This window comes from Neofelis nebulosa, chromosome 7, assembly GCF_028018385.1.
Source record: "Neofelis nebulosa isolate mNeoNeb1 chromosome 7, mNeoNeb1.pri, whole genome shotgun sequence".
NCBI lineage: Eukaryota > Metazoa > Chordata > Mammalia > Carnivora > Felidae > Neofelis > Neofelis nebulosa.
The window spans coordinates 103,805,757-103,830,060 of record NC_080788.1 but is presented as its reverse complement, the minus strand read 5'-3'; positions in this window follow the sequence as shown (position 1 = coordinate 103,830,060).

The window sequence follows — 24,304 nt, the reverse complement described above, 5'->3', positions numbered from 1 at the left end:
GTGGGTATTCTTTTCCTGTGGCTGCTGTAACAAATTACCATGGACTTGGTGGCTTAAAGCAAACAAATGTACTCTCCCATATCTCTGGAGTCCACAAGTCTGAAATCAGTATTCCTGGGCGTAAGTCAAGGGGGAGGCAGGACCTTAGAGGCTTCAGGGAAGAAGACTTGTCTGGCCTCTTCCAGCCCCAGGTGGCTTCTAGCAATCCGTGGTTTATGGCCACATCACTCCAGTCTCTGGTTTTGTGGTTGCAGTACCTTTTCTTAGGTCTATCTGGAGTCAAATCTCCTTTCGCCTCTCTCTTACAAGAATACACTGAATCCCCCCATCTCAAGACACTTAATCACATCTGCAGTTCTCTTTTTGCTATATAAGGTAACATTCAGAGGGTCCACATTTTAGGACATGGATATCCTGAGGGGTGCCATTATTCAACCTTTGACATATGGTTATGCCACAAATTACCTATTCAGTTGCCCATTCGAGGACATTTAGGTCATTTCCAGTTTGGGACAATTAAAACTAAAGCTGCTATAAATATTTGCATGAAGGGTTTTGTGGGAACATAGGTTTTCATTTTTCTTGGGTAAATACCTAAAAGTGGGATTGCTGAGTCAAATCTTAATAGATGTTCAAGTTTATAAGAAACGGTCAAATTACTTCCAAAGTGGTTGTACCATTTCACATTCCCACCAGCAGTATGTGAGAGTTCCAATTCCTCCACTTCTTATCAGCACTTGGTATTGTCAGTTTTCCTGATTTTAGTCATTCTAGTAGGTGTTTAGTTGTATTTCCTTGTGGTTTTAATTTCTACTTCCCTAATGACGGTGATGGTGAGCATTTTTTCATGTGTTGAAATGTTAACGTTACATCCTTTCATGCCCTCTCTCTGTTGGCTGCATTTTTACTTAGCTCTGTAAGTGTACTTTAGTAATGATGTAGAAATAATTAACCACTTAATAGGAAAAAATCTTAGAATTATTAACGCTTCATGAAATTAAAACTACCGAGTAATTTTCAGTGTAGAGGAATAGTAACCATCAAAGTGAAACAATACAGCAACCAAAAGCAAGCAACTGACCACAAAATGGGCAGAAGTCTGAAATAGATATTTTTCCAAAAAAGACATACAAGAGAGGTAAGTGTGCTGCAGGTGGGCCGGGTGGGGGGCAGGGGACAAAACAAAAAAGAAAAGAAAAAAATAAGACATAGAGATGTCCAACAAGAACATGAAGAGATGTTCAATATCACTAATTATTAGGGAAATGAAAATCAAAACCACAATGAAATATCATCTTGCACCTATTAGAATGGCTATTATCAAAAAGACAAGAAATAACTAGTGTTGGAGAAGATCTAGAGAAAAAGAAACCTTTGCAGATTGTATGTGGAATTTTAAATTGGTACAGTCACCAAGGAAAATGGTATGGAGATTCTCCAAAAATTTAAGATTAGAACTACTGTATGATCCAGCAATTCCACTACTGAGTATCCAAAGAATAAGAAAACACTGATTCAAAAAGACACATACGCCCCTATGTTCATTGCAACATCATTTACAACACACGTGCACGCGCGCGCGCACACACACACACACACACACACACAATGGAATACTACTCAGGCATAAAAAAGAATGAGATCTTGCCTTTTGCAACTACATGGATGGAGCTTGAGGGTATTAGGCTAAGTGAAAAAAAAGTCAGAAGGAGAAACACAAATATTGTATGATTTCATTCACATGTGGAATCTTAAAAACAAAAATGAACAAACAAAGCAAAACAAACTCAGATGTAGAGAACAGATTGCTGGTTGGACAAAAGGGATAAAGGGAATCAATTGTAGGGTGATGGATGATAGCTAGACTTTTGGGGTGACCATTTTGTAGTACATACAAATACTGAATAATAATGTTGTATGCCTGAAACTTACATAATTTTTTTAACTGAGTCAATACAATATTCACAAAATATACCCAAGGTGCATGGTTAGTATGAGACGATTAGCAAGATGATTGATAAAGAGTATGTCTATAATACACATGTGGGGGTTTTTTCATCTTTATGAACCCGTTTGCATTAAGAATCTGTAGTGACTAAAATAACTCAGGAGTGTTTCCTTTGAAAAAGTGGGTGTGATATGATACATCTACCTCAGGAAGTCCATATAATTAGGTCTTCAGGGCATGCATGGATGTGAAGTCTAACAAATAAATTTGCTTTAAAGTAAGTTTCTTAACCTGGGAAAGACTTCCTCTGAAACTGCCAGAAACTCCAAATATCATCAGGGCCTGCTGAGGGACCTGGATAATAATAAGAGCCATTTGAATACAAATCAATCTTCTATGGAATGCCAAAACTCTCATTGACTAGTTCATGCATAAAATATGCATTCATGTTTCCAGTAGCTTCAGGATAAATATCCTGTGCCAGAGAAATAAAAGAGACAAGGCAACTACTTCAGGAGGCTTGGAAGATAGGGGAAGTGAAGATCTCAGTACAAAGGACTCAAGTGTAGAACTGCATTCTCTTTAAAGAATTACAAGAGTAGTTAGTTAGCAAGAATAGTAGAGGAAATGGTGTCCCAGTATCCTGGTCACATATGTTAGTGAGAATAATAATTACAATAACTATCTTTTATTACATGATTACATGTTTACACCATTATGCCAGACACTATTGTAAATACTTGGCATAAATTGATTCATTTAGTCCTTACGACCACCCTAAGAGTAGATATTATCTTCACCTCCTTATAGGAATGAGGCAACTGATACATAAATAGGCAAGGTCACAATGAAGGATTAATAGTCAAATGAATGTAGATAGTCTCCATTACATCAGATGACAGCTGTCCAGGAGATGACACTGTGTCTCCTGAGCCTGGATGATGACCAGCCTGACCTGTAGAGCTTTTTGAAATTATGATTCTCACGCCCCAGCCCCAGAGTTCTAGTTAATTGTTCTGGAATCTGCATTGCTTTTGCAGGTTTCCCAGGCGATTCTGAGCATAAGCTGAGTTACCAATATCGAGTCAGTTTCCCATTGGTAATTTAGCAATGCCTTTTTGCTGGTTTCAAACCACTCAGCAGAGAGATCATACACTTTCCAAGGATCGTTATTAAGTTCCTCATCATGGTGATGAGGGTTTAAGACAGCACATATTCCAGATCTTAGATAAGTACTTTGTCAAAGGCAGGCTACTATTTTCTTTTAAAAGTTTGAAATATTATGAGTAAAAGTCAGTATTTGTATTTGACTTTCACATCATACTTCTCATATCTGAGCTCATATTCATTGAAAATTTATTTTCAGTGTTATCCATATTATACATCTATAATTTATTCCTATGATAAGACTCATATTCTCATATTTATTCTCATGTTATGTTTCTATCCCAGACCTTGAACCCCCGACCTGAATATCAAATGGCATACTGGATGTTTCTTCCTGGACAAAGAGGCTCTGATTGAACTTGCCTGAAACAGATCTCTACACACCACACCCCAACCAAACCTGTTGCCTCTTCTGCATTCCCTTTCTTGGCAATTGGCCCCACCACCTGCTCAGTAATGCAAGCCAGATACTAGGAGTCACTTGGACTCTACTCTGTCTCCCACTTGCCACAACCAACAACCACCTACATCTCATGGCCTCTCCATTCCCCTTGCCACTGTGTCACTTTGTGTCCTATCACCTCTTGCCTGTACACAGCAGTGGTCTTCCAGCTCCCTATCTTGGGGCTACCTTTCTGCTTTCTCTTTTTCTTTCTTTTTATTGGACAAAGTGTATACTTTTGGATCCAAGCTTACATGTTTTTTCAAGTTTATTTATTTATTTTGAGAGAGAGCGAGCGAGCGAGCGAGCAGGGAAATAGCAGAGAGAGAGGGAGAGAGAGAATCCCAAGCAGGCTTCGCATTGCCAGTGCAGAGCCTGACTTGGGGCTCAAACTCAGGAACTGTGAGGTCATGACCTGAGCTGAAACCAAGAGTCTGATGCTTAACCGACTGAGCCACCCAGGCACCCCCAAGTTTAAATTTTTTTAATGTTATATGTCTCAGTACAGAGAATAAGCAACTGTGTTCTGACTACTAATTTTATCCAAATCTCAACATTGTCATATTTGCCCTTTTATTTAGAGAAATGAAGATACACAGCTACAGATATAGATATAAATGTAGCTATAAATACAGATACCTAAGCCCACCTTCATTAGCCTGCCCCCATGCCCAAGTCCCTCCTTCACTAGCACATGTCATGAATTTGCTATAGTCATGTATACTTTATGCTTTCTCTAGATATTTATGAACTGATAAACAATTTAGAGCTTTGCTCTGTAGGATTTTAACATTTACTAAAATGACCTCATGCTATATATTCTCTCTGCAGCTCGCTTATTTCACTAGATTTTATTTTTCCTTCCTGTTGACACATGTTGCCCTAATTCATTCACTTTAACTAGCATATGGTATACATTCTGTGACTACACCACAATTTATTTATTTATTCTCTGTTGAAGGCCGTTTAGGAATTTTGCTGCTGCAAACAGTGCAGCACGGCTGTCTTTGAACAGATGTTTGAGAGGCTCTCTAGGCTATATTCTCAGGAGTGGCATTACTTTCCTGCTCTCCTGAGCTAGGGAGACAAATCGTTTCCTGCCTCCCTTTCTGTAATCTACACTGCTGCCGGAGTGATTTTTCTGAAATGCAAATCTGCACACCCGCCATTCCTCGATAAGACTTTCAAGGCTCCCATATCCTGGCCAGCCTTCTCTCCCACTCCCCACCCCAGATGCCCAGCCAGGGTCCCTCAGAATGACTCTCCGCTTCCCCTCTCCCACCCCCTTGCCCAATCTTCTCTCTTTCCAAGACGGCCCCATCCTTACCCCATACCCTCCGTCTTTCCTACCAGGAAATAATCTACTTGCTCTTCAAGGTCACCAACTCACTGAAACCTGCCCTCACCTGCCAGTGGTCACCGGTTTGAATCCCAGTTCCTCTACTTACTAACTCAGGTAAATCTTTCAACTTCCCTGAGCTCAGTTTTCTCATCTACCAAATGAAGATAATAATGCCTACCTCATATGCCTACCCTCAAATTTGATCCTCAATATAGAGCATTTCATTCATATAGTCTTTGACAATCAATGTTTTCTTCTGTTCATTTGTCAAAGTATTTTTTAGAATTATTTCTTTTTGTTGCTGTTATTTATTTTTTACATAGATGCCCCCTCCCACCCCCAACTACTAGCACTCTGGGACCATGTCTAATTCACATTTATATCACCACCAGCACAGGGCCTGGTATAGAAAAGGCACACAATAGGGGCGCCTAGGTGGCTTAGTCAGTTAAACATCCGACTCATGGTTTCAGCTCAGGTCATGATCTCACGGTTCATGAGTTCAAACCCCACATCATGCTCCATGCTGTCAGTGCAGAGTCTTCTTGGGATTCTCTGTCCCCACCCCCCGGCCCTCCCCTGCTTGTACTCTCTCTCTCTCTCTCTCTCTCTCTCTCTCTCCCTCTCCCGCTCTCTCTCTCAAAATAAATAAACTTTAAAAATGAAAAAAAGGGACACAATTTTTTAATATTCATTTTGAGAGAGAGACAGAGAGAGCGTGAGTGGGAGAGGGTCAGAGAGAGAGAGAATCCCAAGCACGCTCCACACTCTCAGTGTAGAGCCCTACCCAGGGCTTGATCCCATGAAGCATGAGATCATGACCTGAGCCAAAATCTAGAGCCGGATGCTTAACTGACTGAACCACCCAAGAATCCCAGCACACAATAAATGTTAAGTGAATAAATAAATGAGTCTTTGGGCTCTCAGAGCTGCTAGAAACAAACAAACAAAAAATGTTTAATACTTTGTCATACATGGTATCTTATTTCCACCGAAAAATACAAACTCTCATGACATAATTTTTGTTTTCTTTTCACTACCAAAGCTTTTTACAAAAGCTCCCTGCCCCATTTCCTAGTGTTGGTAATGATTTATGCAAGCTGATTGGTAAATAGTATTAAAAGAATTTATTTTGTCACTTGGTTGTTGCCCAGGGAAAGGGTTTGCTATAAAAGAAAACAAAACCCCCAAAGCGTCATGGTTCCTTTGGTTTTGTTGCTTACTTACAATCTTATTGAGGCATGAATTAGTACTGAGAATTAAAATTTTTTTTTAAAAAAATGACAGTTTCCAAAAGCCACAGTTCTGTGAATGTAAATTCAACATTAGATAATACAAATACAGATGCTTCTGACCTAGAAGGGAGAGTGACTGGAAAGGAGGTATGGGGACAAGGAGATGACACTATTTCCACTTCCTTCCTCTGTCTCAAACTTCTTCAGCACTTAGAAATACACCTCACAATGGGGTCCCCTAGGTCTTCTCAAACATTCTGTACGGCCAAGACCAGCATCTTCCCTTGGTTTCTGCTCAGTTGCCCTGCCCTGGCTGTGCTGCTGTCTTCCCACATACAGTGGCTTTCTCTGCATCCCTGGGTAGTGGGAGCTCCTTCCTCAAGCTGGTTCCTATTCTCTGCATACCCTACACCACCCCTCACAGTCATCCTGCCTCATAGAGACAGCTCTCCTGAAGCAGATTGCCACTCTAACTTCTGAAATTCGAATTTAATTAGACATCTTGTTTTAAAAAAATTTTTTTTAATGTTTATTTTTGAGACAGAGAGAGACAGAGCATGAACAGGGGAGGGGCAGAGAGAGAGGGAGACATAGAATCCGAAACAGGCTCCAGGCTCTGAGCTGTCAGCACAGAGCCCGACGCGGGGCTCGAACTCACGGACCGTGAGATTATGACCTGAGCCGAAGTCAGGCGCTTAACTGACCAAGCCACCCAGGTGCCCCAGACGTCCTGTTTTTAATTGCTAATTCTGGTAACCCTAAACTGAGGGAGATCTCTTAATCCCAATAAATCCTACCCCAGCCCTAGGGTAGACCCAGTTCTAAATCACTCAGGATCTTCTCACCCCCCACCTTGGTTCATGATTGGTCTCATATTGGTTTACTATCCAGTTATGATCAGTGAGATGAGGGTAAATCTACTGAGAAGAAATGCCTTATGAGAAAACCCTATACTTCTTCCTCTTCTTTCTGCTTTGAAAACAACAATCAGAGGTATAATAGTCATCTTTTCAGTAAGAGTCAACAAACATAAGGAAAAAGAATCACTAAATCCCGTGGTTCTCAAAGTGTGAGGTCCTCCAAGGACCTCAGGTTCCCTCAGGCCCTTTCAGGGGATTCTCAAGGTCATCTCTTTTCCAACTACATACCTGTGTGAGACCTGATTTCCCTCCTATACTCCAACCAAATGACCGACAAATTGACTGCAGAAGATCAGAGAAGCTACTTGTTCTTTATTAAGCCAGAGATTAAAGAAATTTGCAAAACAATGTGAATCTTCTGGCTGATTTTCTTTTTGTTTTGAAAGTATAGTTATTTTTCATAAAAAATATGTCAGTATGTAATGGGCTTATCATTATTTTCAAATGAATTAGTAAATAACTTTTTTAATTCATAAGTTCTCTTTCATGGTAAATATCAAGATATAACCCACATAAACAAAAGCCTTTTGGGGAGCTTCAATAATTAAAAAAATATTTTTTTAATGTTTATTTATTTTTGAGAGAGAGAGACAGAGTGCGAGCAGGGGAGGGGCAGAAAAGGAGGGAGACACAGAATCCGAAACAGGCTTCAGGCTCTGAGTCGTCAGCACAGAGTCTGATGTGGGGTTCAAACCCATGAACCATGAGATCATGACCTGAGCCAAAGTTGGACACTTAACCATCTGAGTCACCTAGGTGCCTCATTAATTTTTAATAATGTAAAGAGGTTCTGGACCCAAAAGTCTGATGTCCACTGACCCAAACAGTGGTCCAACAACAACGTAAGCTGCTCAGCCAATGTCATTAGCCATAAACCTCTGGATTTTTTACAGTGAGGAAAATGAACCCCTATTTGTTTGACTCCTCTAATAAGGAGCTGATCACAACTTCAAATGATTTATGAGCTAACTCAATAATGAGTAGTCATTGATGAGGCATTATTTAAAACTGATCAATTGAAAAGACAGTTTTAATCACTCATGGTTATTGATTAGTAATAAAATGAGGTAATAAAACAACAAGGTCACAATCATGTAAAATATGATTTACAGAAAGAAAGAACTGGAAAAATAGAAACCTTTCAAAGGCAAAAAAGGGTAACTGTAGAAGATTGGCCTCAGGATTTTTACTGACAGTTTCCCCACCTCCCGGGAAGTATCTCTGTAATAAATATTCAGTATTTACATTAAATACGTAGTATGAAACACAGAATAATAAAACAAAGCATGTATCCCATAGTCCTGACCTAGGGAATTTACCTTGAAGGCTTTTAACATCTTATTTAGATTCTTTGATCTTGAAGCTTCTTAATTATGGTTAGTACATTTGTGCTCTTTTTTCAATTGCATTTGACTCTCTGAGCGCCTTAATTTTGACACATAATAATTACCTTATTCTTGTAAAATACCTGTGACTTCTCTTAAGCTCTCACCCTTTACACCTGTACCTTTGTTCACCGAGTATCCATTTACACAGTATTAGCAACACTTAAGTGTTGCCAAATAGTTACATGAAATATTCTTGATTCTTCTCCATTTTAAGAACAAAGGTCTAAGTTCCTGTCACTTCAACAACAGCCCCCCCAAAAAAGAAAAAAGAAAACAAATACCTATAGTGCACATGCAGTTAGCAGTATTAAAGTTAATGTAAGATATAAATCTGGTCTCTATTTTCATGAAACTACTCATTAAGGTTTTTGGGCATAGAGAGAAGGATAAAAAATCTTGCGTTCAGCATTGCTATGCTTTCAAAAAACAGCTAACAGTACGAACTTCTGCCTTAGGCCATTAAACTGATAGACGTAAACCACTGTCAATGTGTTTTTACAGCTCCATGTTTGTTCTGGAAGGAACATACAACTATTGCATTCAAACTCTGCAAATGCTTACAGGTAAAATGTGGCAAATCTGGCATTATGTGAAAATGGTTGACTAGCTTTTTCTATTCAGAAAGCTCTATAGTCTTCAAGGACTGGGTTTTGGGTTTTTTTTTAATGTTTATTTTTGAGGGAGAGAGAGAGAGAGAGAGAGAGAGAGAGAGAGTGGGGGATGGGCAGAGAGAGAGGAAGACATAAACTGAAGCAGGCTTCAGTTTCCGGGCTGTCAGCACAGAGCCCTACGCAGGGCTCGAACCCAGGAACCGTGAGATCATGACTTGAACTGAAGTCAGGCACTTGACCAACTGAGCCACACAGGCACACCCTCCCCCCGCCTTTTTTTCTTCAAGGACTGGCTTTAAAAGAGGAATTAATGGCTGCCTTTATTTCACATTCTAAAAGAATTTTCATAGAGAAGTCACACATCTTCCCATGTACTAATAAGAAAGTTTGGCAAAGCTGGACTTTTAAAAACTTGTCTCTTTTAAAAATTGCAGTAAAATACACATAACAAAACTTATCATCTCAACCATTTTTGAGTGTGCAGTTTAGCAGTGTTAAGTATATTCATGTTGTTGTGCGACCAATCTCCTGAACTTTTGCATCTTACAAAACTGAACCTCTACACTCATCGAACAATAACAACCCGTTTTCCCCTTCCCCCAAGCCTCTAGCAACCACCATTCTGCTTTCTAGGAGTTTGATTATTCTAGACACCTCACAGAAACCAAATCATACATTACAATTTTGTGACTTGGTTTTTTTAGCATAATGTCCCCAAGGTTCATGCACATCGTAGTATGTGTCAGAATTTCTTTCCATTTAAAAAACTTCAATCTTCTATTGTATTGTTGTAAAGCCCGATTTCGGGCTACTTTGGCATCAATGAGAAGGAAGAGAGAAATACTGTTTTGAAGCAGTGCTCTCGTAATCAACTTTTAAGTAAACTATGCAAATATGTACATGTACAGGGTATGTGTGTACATTATAATGAACACATCGAATAATGAAGTAAAGAGATACTCAGAAGCAACCTTTAATACTTTATATATTTTTTGAAGATCTAATTGGCTTTATTAAACAATGGATGAATCAGACAGCACTTCATCTGGCAAGTGGAGAGGCACTCCCCAAACTTTAATACTTTAAATAATGCAAGGATTTGCTATGTGGAGAGGAGAGACACTAAAAACCCGAAGCATCCCATCACAGACATGTCCCATCACCTCCCCAAAAGGGCAGTATAGAGACTGCGTTTTTTCTGCCCATAGGTGGCCAACCAAGAATGGAGGTCTTGGTAACCCTGCTTCCTCTACAGACTTCCTTTTCTGTAAAGTTTATATGGAGGAGAGTGGTCTCAGGGTTCCAACAGAGTTATTAAGGGACACCTGTGTTTCCAAAACTTATCAGCAATTCATAGCTTTGTGCATAATTAGTCCATTAGCATGTTCAGGATATGAAAAAGAAAATTCATCAGATGATCAATTATGAATTGTTAGATTGAATTCTGTGCAATTGCCAATATTTTACTATTTTGACATACAAAAACAGCCCTTCCACATCGTTCAGCTTAATAAAATCCTACTTCTTATTTTCTTCATCTATCAGAGAATTAATGAAAAATGCGTGTTATTGTAAAACAAAAATCTTAACTAAGCAACAGAATCAGGACACCTGGTTTGCATCCTGGCTCTGTCTCTTTGTGATGTGTGAACTTGGGCAGTTCTAACCTTCCTGGGCCTACTCACAGGTAAAATGCAGGTAAGAATTCCACTCTCCGAGGGTGGGGAGGTGAGATAAGATACTTCAAGTGCTTTTTTTTTCTTTCTTTCTTTTTTTTTTTGCCTTTTTTTATTTGAGAGAGAGAGCGAAAGCAGGGGAGAGGGACAGAGGGAGAGACAGAGAGAATCTCAGTCTCCAAGCTCACAGTGGAGCCAAGGTGGGGCTCAATCCCATGACCCTGGTGGGATCATGACCTGAGCCGAAATCAAGAGTCTGATGCTCAACCGAGTGAGCCACCCAAGATACTTCAAGTGCTTAGCAGAGTGCCTGGCACTTAGTAAGCTCTCAATTAGTGCTATGATAGCAACAAAAATCTAAAAAGTTTCACAGATGATGGCTCCTCTAAGGTAAGGTAATTTTGAATATGAGGACTGGACTCCATTTTGCTACTCTAAGCGGAGAGACTCTGAAATCGCCGCAAAGCACAGCAACGACCACAAAACTCGCAGTGCGTTCCCAGCACATAGCCCAGCACCTACCGCTCTCCTCTCTGGAGCACATGTCCTCCAGAGATGGAAGTGCCAGAATGGCCTCTCAATGCTGATTTTTGTGTACTTCCGTGAGAGAATGCCCTAGACTGTAAGGACGAAATGACTCTCAGTTGCGGTTTTTCCGCTTTCTGCCTCTCTGGAAATCAGCTGGCTTCTGCTTGCTCCATTTACTGTGTACCAGCCAATACAAAATGAAATGCTCATGTTGTAATTTAAAAATTAAGCGTATCCCAGAGGATAGCCATGTGGGATGCACATCAGTATTTTAACAAATGATCTGCGAGTCCAATCACAGGAATGGTTTAGAATTAATCTGCTCCTCACTGCTCAAAGGCCTCAAGCCCTCTCAGAAGTCAGAACTTGTCAAATGAGGAAATGAAGAAACTGCATCACATTCAGCTAACTGCTTCATTTGTGGTATAGGGCAGGGCTAAATTTTCTCACTGAGGCCCTTTGTGTTAGCTTAGCACTCGTATTAGTATATTACAGGACTATGGAGGCAGGGTGCCACAGTCATTAAGGAGAAGAGTCTCTCTAATGGGCCTGGGTTTGATTTGGCCTCGCCACTTACTAGCTGTGTGATGCTTTGAGAGTTATTTGACCTTTCTCTGCCTCTATTTCCTTAGCTGTAAATTAGAGAAAATAATGGAACCTATCTCATTATTGGCTGTTGGCAGGATGAAATGACTATATTCAAAGCACTTAGAAAAGTGCTGACAAACAGCAAGTATATTACAGGTGTTTACTCCTATTGTTGCCCCTTTCTCATTTACACTTTTAATGTGGAGACAGATCCAGCTATATATAATGTAAATTTTTAATCTTTCTTTTTTTTTTTTTTTTTTTTTTTTTTTTTTTAAGTAGGCTTCAGGCCCAGTGCAGAGCCCAACATGGGGTTTGAACTCACGACCCTAAGATCAAGACCTGAGCTGAGATCAAGAGTCGGATGCTTGGGGCGCCTGGGTGGCTCAGTCAGTTAAGTGTCCAACTCTTGATTTCAGCTCAGGTCATGATCTCACGGTCCTGGGATAGAGCTCCACCCACAGTGCACAGTTTGTTTAAGATTCTCTCTGCCTTGTCCTCTGCCCCTCCCCCACTCACATTCTCCCTCTCTGTGTCAAAAAAATAAAAAAGAAAAAGAATTTCATTCCTTTTTACAATTTTTTAAAAATGTTTATTTATTTTTGAGAGAAAGAGAGACAGAGCATGAGTGGGGCAGGAGCAGAGAGAGAGGGAGACACAGAATCCAAAGCAGGCTCCAGGCTGTCAGCACAGAGCCAGACGTGGGGCTGCAACTCGCGAACCGTGACATCATGATCTGAGCTGAAGTCAGACACTTAACTGACTGAGCCACCCAGGCGCCCCAGAATTTCATTCCTTTTTATGGCTAAATAATATTCCATTGAGTGTATGTACCATATTTTGTTCATTCATCTCTTGATGGATGTTTACATTAATTAATTCCATCTTTTGGCTATTGTGAATACTACTGCGTTAAACATTGATGTACAAGTATCTGTTTGAGTACTTGTGTCAATTGTTTGGAGTGTCTGCCTAGAAGAAGTGTAATTCCTGGGCTATGTGGTAATTGTATATTTCATTTTTTGAGGAGCTGCCTGCCATACTGGTTTCCACAGTGGCTATAATACAATTTTACCTTCCTGCCAACAATGCATAAGTGTTCCAATTTCTCCACATCTTTGCCGACACTTACTATTTTCTTCTTTAAAAAATGTTTATAACATGGGGCACTTGGGTGGCTCAGTCAGTTAAGCGTCCAACTTCAGGTCAGGTGATAATTTCACGGTCTGTGAGTTCAAGCCCCATGTGGGGCTCTGTGCTGACAGCTCAGAGCCTGGAGCCTGCTTTGGAGTCTGTGTCTCCCTCTCTCTCTCTCTCTCTCTCTCTGCACCTCCCCTGCTCACACTCTGTCTCTCTCGCTCTCTCAAAAATAAATAAACATTAATAAAATAAAATTAAAAATAAATTTTTAACAGCCACCCATTAGGATGTGAAGTGGCATGTCTTTGTAGTTTTGGTTTGCATTTTCCTAATGGTTTGCTGACCTTGAGCATCTTTTCATGTGCTTATTGGCCATTTGTATATCTTCTTTGATAATTTTTTACATACAGATTTCCTAAGTATTACCCCTAAGTAATATTAATGAGATTTAATCTATTACCATACAGTAAGTTCCTTTTACTATGCCTACTACACCATATGTATGCCTGGCATAGTTAATAACAACCCCAGCAAGTGCTGTATTCTATTCCTCACTCAGCCAATTATGATTGAGATGGCCAAGATGACAATGGTAAGGAAGTCTCTTGAGTGGAGGGAGTCAAAAGGGGAATTTTCCGGGCGGCCCAAGACTGAAACTTGTTCTCTTCCTGCTAAAACTGTTCCAGTTGCCATTGATGGCGATTGATGGCTGCCAGAATTCAGGGGCATTTCTTGGCAGCTGCAGCAAGGGTTTTGCAGAATTAGAGTCACATGTATTATAACAAGAGCCTTAAAAATACAGTTCTTGGATACGCTGCACTTTAAATCTGCACTCTGAGCCATTTCACACAGGGGAAAAAAGGATTCCCTGCAAGGAGGGCTGCTGCTCTGACAATAGAAAGTGATGCAATCATCACTGGATACAGAATAGATCTGAAGACAAACAGACAAGAGAATGGCTCAGAACCAAGGCAGATACATTTCCCTTAGCCACAGCTGCCTTAAGGTCTCACCAATATCTAAAGGATACAGGACTCCAGATTAATTTCTTCATAAATTTATTTATCAAATATGAACATGCACCTACTATGTGACAGATGCTGTTTTAGGCTCACAGTGGTGAACAAAACAATTCCCTAAAATCTTAGCACTTACATTTTATTGGAAGAGGTAGAAAATAAATGAGCAAAAATATATGCTTGAGGGCACCTGGGTGGCTCAGTCAGTTGAGCATCTGACTTCAGTTCGGGTCATGATCTCATGGTCCATAAGTCCGAGCCCCGCATCAGGCTCCGTGCTGACAGCTCAGAGCCTGGAGCCTGCTTCAGATTCTGTGTCTCCCTCTCTCTCTCTCTGCCCCTGCCCACTCATGCTCTGTGTCTCTCTCTCAAAAATAAATAAACGTTAAAAAAATGAAGAAAAAACCATACGTTTCAGCTGGAGATAAGTACTATGCAGAAAATAGAAAAAATTAGAGTCATATTTAATTATATCTGTAAATTATAACTCTATACATACTGTATAGTTATACCTAAGCTATATACGCACATGGATTATTTCATAATATGGATTCAATAATCTCAACTAATCTTCCTCTTATCTTTCAGAGCCCTAACTAAAGAATGTCTACCAGTATTAAAGAGAATAATCTGAACCCGAAAGAGCCAGCCTATGCCCACAACATGTGTGCCAAGCAAGCAACCCTCTCAGAATGGAGCCTGATATGAAAAATAATCAAGTAGAAGATGCACTGCTAAGCGAGAAAGGAACAATTTGAAAATAAAAGAGTCGGTTAAGCGTCTGACTTTGGCTCAGATCATGATCTCATGGTTTGAGCCCCATGCTGGGCTCAGTGCTGACAACTCAGAGCCTGGACCCTGCTTTAGATTCTGTATCTCCCTCTCTCTCTGCCCCTCCCCTGCTTACGCTCTGTCTCTCTCTCAAAAATAAACATTTAAAAAAATTTTTTTTAAATAGTAAAAAAGAAAATAAAAGAGTCAAGGGGTGCCTGGGTGGCTCAGTTGGTTAAGCATCCAACTTTGGCTCTGGTCACGATCTCACGGTTCTGTGGGTCTGAGCCCCGTGTCGGGCTCTGTGCTGACGGCTCAGAGCCTGGAACCTGCTTTGGATTCTGTGTCTCCCTCTCTCTCTGCCCCTCCCCTGCTTACGCTCTGTCTCTTTCTCTCTCAAAAATAAATAAACATTTTTAAAAAAGAAAATAAAAGGGCCAAGAAAATGAGAAGACTAGCCATTGACAGAGAGAAAATATTTGCAAAAGACACATCTGATAAAGGGTTATTATCCAAAATGTACAAAGAATTCTTAAAACCCAACAATAAGAAAACAAACAGCCTGATTTTAAAAATTAACAAAAGACCTCACCAGACACCCTACCAAAGAAGATATACCAATGGCAAGTAAGCCTATGAAAAGATGCTCCACATCATGTCATCAGAGAAATGTAAATTAAAACAACAATGAGATATCACTACTGTGTAGGAAAAACTCAATTCTCTTCCTGTGTGTCTGTTTTCCTCTCGTACTACTGCCACACTCACAACACTGACATCAGGTGTGTATTGGGGGGGGGGGGGTTCCCAACTAGGCAATTCTCTGTGACACCAGCCGAAAGTCCTACAATTGAACTCAAATATGACACTATTTCTCTGGAAACAACATCAGCTCCCACAGCACCACCTCCCCCCAACTTCAGATTCCAATTGCCAAGATTGGATTTTCACCTGTGCTTCTGATCCATTGGCTATAGACCAGAAGTTCTCACCACTCCCTCTTTGGGTTCAATTAGCTTGCTAGAGCAGTTCACGGAACTCAGGAAAAAATTTACTTACTGTTTGCCAGTTTATTATAAGAGGATATGATAAAGGATACAGATGAACATCCAGGTGGAAGAGATTCATAGGTTAAGGAATGTGGGAAGAGGAGTGGAATGTCTTCTTGGGGTACCACTCTATTCACACCTCCGTGTGTTCACCATCCTGGAAGCTCTTTGACCCACACACTTTTGGGGTTTTTATGGAGCCTTCCTCACTTAGGCATGATTGGTCATTAACTCCATATCCAGCCCTTCTCTCCTCTCTGCAGAAGGGGGGATTGGGCTGAAAATCACAATCTTCTAATATGGCTTGACCTTTCTGGCGACCACCTCCCTTCCAGAAACCCACCAAGAGTTGCCTCACTAAAACAAAAGATGCTCCTATCACCCAGGAAACACCAAGGGATTTAGAAGGCTAGTATCAGGAATGGGGATAAAAGAGCAAATATTAGAACAAAAAGTGCTCCTAGTGCTCTTATTACTTAGGAAATTACAAGGGTTTTCAAAGCTTGGTGCCAGGAACTGGCATGTGTATATATACATATGCATATATACATGTGTGTATATATATACATATATGCATGTGTGTGTGTGTGTGTGTGTGTGTGTATTCCCTCCCCATTAGATCACAGCTATATACCTATCAGGATGGCCAAAATCCAAAACACTGACAGCACCAAATGCTGTCAAGGATGTGAGCAACAGGAACAGAAATCTAGTGGGAATGAAAAAATAGTACAGCTACTTTGGGAGATAGTTTGGCAGTTTCTTACAAAACTAAACATACTCTTACCATAAGATCCAGCAATCACATTCCTTGGTATTTACCCAAATGAACTGAAAAACTTATGTCCACACAAAAATCTGCACATGGATGTTTATAGCAGCTTTTTTCATAATTGCTGAAACTTGGAAGCAACCAAGATGTTCTTTACCAGGTGAGTGGATAAATAAACTGGTGCATCCAAACAATGGGACATTATTCAGTGCAAAAAAAAAAAAAAAAAAAAAGCTATCAAGCCTTAAAAAGACATGGAGAAAACTTAAATGCATATCGCTAAGTGAAAGAAGCCAATCTGAAAAGACTACATACTGTATGATTCCAACTCTCTGACATTCTGGAAAAGGCAAAACTAAGGAGAGAATAAAAAGATCAGTGATTGGCAGGGGTTAGGGGAAAGGGAGGGATAAATAAGCAGATAAATAAGGGGAAAAAGCCAGAAGATTTTTTAGGGCAATGAAACTATTCCATATGTATGCGCTACAATGGTGCATACATGTCATTACACATTTGTCAAAACCTGTAGAATGTACAACACCAAGAGTGAACCCTGATGTAACTCTGGGTGATAATGATGTATAAATGTAGGTTCATCAATTGTAACAAATGTACCACTTCAGTGGGGGATGTTGATAGTGAGGGAGGTTATGGGACAGGAGGGAAGAGGTGTATGGGAACTCTCAGTACTTTCCACTCAATTTTGCTATGAACCTGAATTTGCTCTAAAAAATAAAGTTTGCTAACAAATAACAACGACAACACAGTGCCTGAATTCCTGACCAGCATACATAGAACATTTGAGATTTCCCCAGAAATGCACTCCTGAATATGCTGACAAAGAACTCAGAGAGAGAGGCAAATAATGTGTTTAATTGATTGGCAACAAGGATCATACAATAACGAATACCCTCTGCCACTCTCTGTGCAGCAAAGACTGTTCTAAAAGCTTTACATTAAGTCTTCATGAACAGCCGATGAGGTAGATAGATAGTCACATAGCAATTATCTAAAGTAAAATTTCACTTAAAAACCAGTACTGAGATTAACACACTGTTGTTAAGGATGGAAGAAACAGACTCTGCCATGCCTAATAGGCTCCACTTTCCCAAAAGGCTGTTTGACACTATATGATCAATATTTCACACCCCTTGGCCCAACAGGTCTTGTTCTAAGAATGAATCTTACTAATATACTCACACTTAATTACAAAGGATATGTGTATAGGATATTCATTGTAGCGCTATTTATAGTAGACAAACTGTATATACCTACCAAAACGGCTAAGATAAAAACAACTGACCATACGAAATGCAGGCGAGCATGCATGTATTGTTGGTGAGGAAACAGAGTGGTATAGTCACTTTGGAAACCAGGTGGAGAATTGCTCACTAAGTCAAACATAAACTTGCATAGAACCCAGTAATCCCACTTCTACATGTTTATCGAAGAGAAATAAAAACATGTCCACGTAAACACCAGCATGCAATAGTAGCAAATTTATTCATAATTGCCCCAAACTGGAAATAACCCAATGTCTTATGATTGGTGAATGGATAAAAAAAATTGTGGTATATCCATACAATGGAATATAACTCAGTAATAAAAGGAACCAACCATTGATACATGCACAGATAAATCTCAGTTGTGTTGTGCTCAATGAAATAAATCAGACTCAAAGGCTACACCCTAAATGATTCCATTTATGTGATATTTTGGAAAAGGCAAAATATAACAACAGAAAACAGATGAGTGGTTGCTAGGGACTGGGGATGAATGCAGGGGACTGTCTACAAAGCTGCCCTAAGGAGCTTCTAGAGTGATGAAACTCTGATACATCTACCAAATTCATAGTGTTGTGAACATAAAAGGGAAAATTCACTGCATGTATTACCTCAATCATCTTGACTTAAAAAAAAAATACTGGAAATATCAATATCATCAGTGAGGGATTAAGTAAATTATGGTATAGACATAAATAAAAGATTGTGGCCCTTCTAAAGAAGACGGAGTTCTAAACATATATGTAAATAATTACCAAGGTGGGTAGATTAGAAATGTTTAAAAGCACAGTCCATTAGACAGTGTAGTATGTTACTAACAGCTTAAAGAAAGGGGAAAAACTAGGGGTACCTGGGTGGCCCAGTCAGTTAAGGGTCTGACTCTTGATTTCAGCTCAGGTCATAATCTCACCATTCGTGGGATTGAGTCCCACGTTGGGCTCTGTGCTGACAGTGCGGAACCTGCTTGGGATTCTCTCTCTCCCTCTCTCTGCCCCTCCCCCATTCATTCTCTCTCACTCTCTCTCTCTCTCTAAAAATAAATAAACATTTTTTAAAAAGAAAGGGAAAAACTAAGGTTCTGTTTGCATATCCGAAAAGATATATAGGAAAGTACACACAAAAATTGCCCCTGGAGAGGAGGACTGGGTAACCAGAAGTCAGTGGTCAGACAGAGACTTACTTTTTAATCCATAGACTAATTTAAAGTTTTTTCTTATGTGCATGAAAATTTTAAATTTAAATTAATTTTTTTTTTCATTTACTATGCACCACCCAGCTGAGTGCACATGCAGCTTGATGGTGCCTCCTCTTGGCCCCATTGAGTATTTCTTTCTTGTTGCCTGGGGCCTCTCTGGGACACACTCCAGAAGCTACCTGTAGGAGTCCTCTCAGCCATGTTGGCATGCTTCATTCTGGAAATGTGAGGGACTTAACATGGCCCCAAATGAAGGAGTGGTGGGAGCCAGTGAATCATCCACATCTGCAGGAGACATTTCTGAGGCATGGTCCACAGAATTCTGTAGCGGGTCTCTACTGGGATTGAGCCCCAGTCGCCCCGAGTAGGAACCGGCTCACTAACTCACCATTGCATTCGTTTTGTCTCCTACCTTACTTATTTCATTCTTAGAAGAAACTCCCCTCCCCACTCCAGCTTCCTGGAATTCTTCCCCAGATGAACTACTTGCATACAAAATATGTAAATAAACAATACACATGGAATAATCTCACATTTGTTTTAAATTATAATTAGAATTCGTTAATCTTAGCATGTGCATAGAGAGAAGAAAATTAACAGACTTGGCAGATTTGCCATGTGGTTCAGATTGAAGGCTCTGGAATCAGGGTGGCTGGTTTGAATCCTAGCTCTGGCATTTTCTGGCTGTGACCATGAACAAGTTAACCTCTCTATACTTCCACTCCTTTATCTGTAAAATGGGGAGACTAATAGCATTTCTCTCACATGGCTGTCTGAGTGTTACACCTGAAGATGCATGTAAATCACTTAGAGCTCAATAAACAAACACATAAATAAGCAAATACATGTTAGTTAATACGATTTTCCATTTTCTTAAGGAAGGTAGTCATTAAGGGGACTATATATGTCTGCAATACAAATATTTTATAGCATGAACGTTTTTTATAATTAAAAAATTTTTTTATAATTAAAAAAAATTTGTTATAATTAAAAAAAAACACTTAAAGAGTAGGGAGGGGCTATGCAAAGTGTATTCCTGTTTGGGTCTCCCCTCTGTTCTAACCTTTGCTGCTCAAAAATTGGCCTGCAGAAGAGCTGCAGCTTTTCCGGGAGTTTGTTAGAAGTGTGGAATTTAGGGGTGTCTGGGTAGCTCAGTGGGTTAAGCATCCGACTCTGGGTTTCAGCTCAGGGCATGATCTCACAGTTCGTGAGTTCAAGCCCTACATTGGGCTGATGGTGCAGAGCCTGCTTGGGATTCTCTGTCTCTCTCTCTCTTTGCCTCTCTCTCTCTCTCTCTTTCTCTCTCTCTCTCTCTCTCTCTCTCTCAAAAATAAATAAATAAACATAAAAAAAAAGAAAGAAAGAAACGTGGAATTCAGAACACAGCCCAGACCTCCTAATCAGAAGCTACTCATGACCCAGGTTATTTGGCCCAAGTTATTTGAAGCATAGCAACATTCTCTATGACCCTGTGACCACAAAAGAGTCAAACCATGATTTTACTACATGGAATTCACATTATTTAACAAATTATGAGATGAAATAACACCTTATTTAGTTCTCTCTCTCTCTTGCTCTCTCTCTTTTCTTTTTTTTAACACAAGCTGGGGTTACAGCCTATATTTATCTTCAAATAAAATGTTGAGGGGCACCTGGGTGGCTCAGTTGATTAAGCATCCAACTCTTGATCTCAGCTTAGGTCTTGATCTCAGGATCGTGAGTTCAATCTCCATGTTGGGCTCCACACTGGTGGAGCCTACTAATTAACTAACTAACTAAATAAATAAATGAATAAATAAAATGTTGAACCAAATAATAGCTTTGAAATTAGAAACAGTATCATTGTTTAGACCTATAGATGTTTTAACTCTTACTGGATATCATTTTTCCAAAATTTTATTTTTCTGACTGAATTAACTTTTAGAAACTCTAAAATGGGGGTGCCTGGGTGGCTCAGTCAGTTGAGTGTCTAACTCTTGATTTCAACTCAGGTCATGATCTCATGGTTTGTGAGTTCAAGCCCCTCATCAGGGTCTGTGCTGACAACACAGAGCCTACTTGACATTTTCTCTCTCTCTCTCTCTCTCTCTCTGCGCCCCCCTCTTGCTCTATCTCTCAAAATAAATAAATAAATAATTTAAAAATATATTAAAAAATAAAAATAAAAAAAGAAACTCTAGAACATATTTTGGTGATCATTTTAAGTGCATTGCATAGAAGTTACCAGAATTCAAATGTTCTTGAAAGTCAACAATCATCCCAATAAAATTTTCATTTCCATTTTATATAAAATTATGTTGAATACATAATGTGTTTCTATTTTTATTTTAAAAATATATTTTGAATGTAGATGTGTGTTTGTAGGTGAGTATACTGTGTTCACCATGTGAAAAAGTCTTGTAAGATGTATGTTTTAAACTTGGCCCCCAAGGGACTCCTGGGTGGCTCTGTCAGTTAAGCATCCAACTTTAGTTCAGGTCACAATCTCACGGTTGGTGGGTTCAAGCCCTGCATCGGGCTCTGAGCTGACAGCTCAGAGCCTGGAGCCTGCTTCAGATTCTGTGTCTCCCTCTCTCTCTGCCCCTCCCCTGCTCACACTCTCTCTGTCCCTCAAAAATGAATAAACATAAAAATTTTTTAAATAGGTAAATAAACTTGACCCCCAAATCTTTGTTATTTTTCCCATTGATGGTGGGGTCCCCTTTCTCTTGAATCTGGGTGAGCTTATGGTTGTTTTGACCAATAGAGTATGGAAGAAGTGACACTATGTGGATTCTGAAGTTAATTCATAAATAGTCATGGATCTTCTGCCTGGTTGTCTTAGAATGCTCACTCTCCAGAAGTTCACTCTTTTTCTAAAAAAAATTTTATTTATTTTAAGTAGGCTCCATACCCAATGTGGGGCTCAAACTCACAACCCTGAGATCAAAAGTCACATGCTCCACTAACTTAAGCCAGCCAGGCACCTCCAGAAGTTTTCTCTTCTCAGAACCCGCTACCATGCTGTGAAAAGCCCAAACCACACACACACATAGCAAGGAGGTTGAATTTCGATGCACAGACTCCAGTCAGAACCCCAGCCAAGTCCAGCCTCCAGTCCCAGCACAATCAGCAGACCTGTGACTGAAGAAGTCACCAGATGACTCCAGACCCTGCTAGTGAGTCACCAGCAGTTCTCTCAGCTGAGGCCCAGGAGCAGAGACATCCACTCCACAGTCCTCTGTCTGAATTCCTGAATTCCACACAGAATCCACATGCATCATAAAACGTTTTATGCCACTAGGTTTGGAGTGGATAATTATATGCAGAATAAACAACTAAACAACAGATGACTAAATGCCAAAGTATAACAATGGGATTGAGATAGTTTTCTTCTTTATATTTTCAACTTCTCTGTATATATATATATATATATATAGGCCAAACAACATTTTATAAAGAATCTCAGGAATAATTACAGAAATACTCAGAGGCCTGCTCTCTCCAAGCTTGCCTTCAGCTCCTTATTCAAGGTCTCTATCCAAGAGAAATTCCAGAAAGAAAACTCCAAAGAGAAACTCTGAAACTCCAAACTAAGAATGGAAAAACGTGAAGATCAATCATTGGATTGCATAAATGACCTCGAAGTTGTTGTTTTTACCCACATTGAATTTACTTTCTCTTTTCTTAAAAATCCAAATGATACAGTTTATGTCTTCCCAATTTTGAAGAATGCCTAAGAGCTGTTGAGATGAGTGATTCCTACTGCTCAGATAGCAAGAAGAAAATTACAAACGTACGTTTGGCATAGTAAAGGCCACCAATTAATTATACAAACAAGTTGGAACAAGCTCAAATTATGTGAAGAATGTGTACAAGCCCGTAAACTGACTTTAATTACTACCCAAACTATGCAAAGGGGGGAATTAGTGGATCAGGTTTGAAGCAAGAGCTTGGTAGATTTTTTATATTTAAAAATAACTTACACTTGGTAAGTCCTTAACAATTTAAAGATCACTTTCAGATAGGCCATCACAGTAAGCCTCCCAACAACCCCAGTATTAGGAGCGACATTTTAGAAACTTTTAGAAACTGGGAGTGGCCCGAGGTCATATAGCAAGTAAATGGCAGCAGTTATCAAACTCGAGTAATCTGACTCCAGGGAAGAAAACGCTTTTCATCAGATTTTCCTGTGAACACACTCTTCTTTCCACAGCATCTCCAGATGTAGGAATCCACCAACAGGGAAGGGAACATTTTCTGCTCCCCAGTGTGTGGGCTGAAATTAAAACCCCATGTATTGTAAATCAGTCAGGGTTCCGGTCAAAAGTATAAGAAAATGACTTTGGCTGACTTAAGAAACGAAATCTATTGAAAGACATTGGGCATCTCCTGGACAATTTGGGATCTATACTCATACTGGCACAGGGACCATAACACTGCAACTCACACCCCATCCCACTGACACTGGACATCGGACATTGTTGCCAGAGACACTGTTCCTGTACTCCTAAAGGCTGCCAGACAACATTCTGCTGGATTCCTTCTTCCCACCATTATTTTCGTTTCAAAGCCTGGGGTGTGTGTCCTGATTGATTGGTGCGGTGCCTCTGCTCTGGCTGCAAGAGGCTCAAAAAGGGCACTTCTGGGATTTTCAGCTTCTAGAGTGAAAGCCTGACTCTGCCTCACAAGGATGCAGATTTGTCTGTCACAGGAAGTTCAGAGGATGGAAAGACAAAAGAAATCAGTGGCCTCTGCCCATGGTGAGGACCTCCTATTCCCTTCAGAAGGAAATTGGAGTTGGTGTGGATGTTGCACCCAAGTGAACCTGCTAACACTTTGTTTCTGCAAACAATGACTAGATAATAAATTAATGGCTATGTGATTTCATTTTCTTTCTTTTTTTTTAATTTAAAAGAAAAATTTTTAATGCTTAATTATTTTTGAGAGAGAAAGAGATAGAGTGCAAGCGGGGGAGGGGCAGAGAGAGAGGGAGACACAGAATCCGAAGCAGGCTCCAGGCTCTGAGCTGTCAGCACAGAGCCCGACACAGGGCTGGAACCCACGAACCGTGAGATCATGACCTGAGCTGAAGTCGGACACTTAACCGATGGAGCCACCCAGGTTCCCCTAAATTTTTTTTTTTTTTTAATTTGAGAGAGAAAGGGAGATCGAGTGAATGAGCAGGGGAGAAGGGCAGAGGGAGAGAGAAAGAAAGAGAGAGAATTTTAAGCAGTCTCCATGCTCAGCA